Source organism: Oncorhynchus tshawytscha, linkage group LG10, assembly GCF_018296145.1.
Source record: "Oncorhynchus tshawytscha isolate Ot180627B linkage group LG10, Otsh_v2.0, whole genome shotgun sequence".
Classification (NCBI taxonomy): Eukaryota; Metazoa; Chordata; class Actinopteri; order Salmoniformes; family Salmonidae; genus Oncorhynchus; species Oncorhynchus tshawytscha.
In genome coordinates, this window is record NC_056438.1 from 57,985,040 (window position 1) to 57,986,380 (window position 1,341).

Here is a 1,341-nt window from a genome sequence, read left to right on the forward strand (position 1 = left end):
TCTCTCTCTCTCTCTCTCCTCTCTCTCCCTCTCCCTCTCTCTCTCTCTCTCTCTCTCTCTCTCTTTCTCGCTCTCTCGCTCTCTCACTCACAGAGAGAGAGTTGATCTGTAGTTCTAGATCAACCATTCGAGATTAACCTGTTCATCCATTAATTGATTGATTAATTATAATTCATTGTCAAAATCCGCAAAATCACCCCTGATTTTAATTGAGCCTTTCTGAAAATGTAGCTGTTAGATTTAGACGTAGAATCCTTCATTCTAGTTCTGTGGTTATAGACCCCCTAAGAATTCAGTTTACGTGTGAAATCAGTGCTGATTTACTGTTGATAAATGACAAGATGATTATATGAATCTCAACAGTCAGATAAAAGACATTGAACTGGCCAGTGGTGGTGGAAGCAAGCATAAATTAGTAGCTAAATCTTAATTTGACCCTGCTTCTCACAGCAGGAAACAGTAAATGTGAATTATGTGGATTATAATGAATTAACATTTTTGTAGTAGTTAATACATTTTTTGTTAGGGCAAGTCAAGTCTGACATTTAGAAGCTGTTTTGAATAAACTACAATTTGCATTTCTCTACAAATTCTCTGTGACAACAGTGATCAAATTAAGATAAAACTAATTTACTGACTGATTATAAGGCAACAGTGACATCTACTGAGCACTGCTAATCCTGCAGCGTTGTACATGAATCGGGACATTGATGGGTGTTGGACTAATGTTTTTTGGTCAGAAGAAGTCATTATTTTTGAAAATCTCAAATACATAATGAATAGGTTACAAAGCTTGCTATAGTTTTTGATCATGTTGGCTCTAAAAGTTTTGGGAGTTTGGAGTTTGTAGCCTATATAGGAAGGACGTGGCAACAGGCAGGTCTCACCACTGGGTGTCAGTGTGCACATTGTTAATCTGCATTGCAAACACAGTAGATCTTCAATATAATGCCTCATCCCCTATTGTCTTTTTGGATCTTAATTATGACACTGGGGAGAAACTAAGGGGACTTTTCTTACCAGCATCCCATTGACAGGTTAACCCTTACATTTAATATCGCTTTGCATGTCAACCATGTTCCATTTTTTTCCCATGCCACTGTCTACAATAAATATGACCAAGCTTAATCTATACCGTCAGTGTGGCTCAGTTGGAAGAGCATGGCACTTGCAATGCCAGAGTTGTGGGTTTGATACCCACAGGGGACAAGTATGAAAAATGTAAGTCACTCTGGATAAGAGCATCTGCTAAATGACTAAAGTGTAAAAAAATATATATCTGTGTACATGTTACAACAATAGTATGTTGATTGAATATTAATCTGTGGAAGAAATCACAAT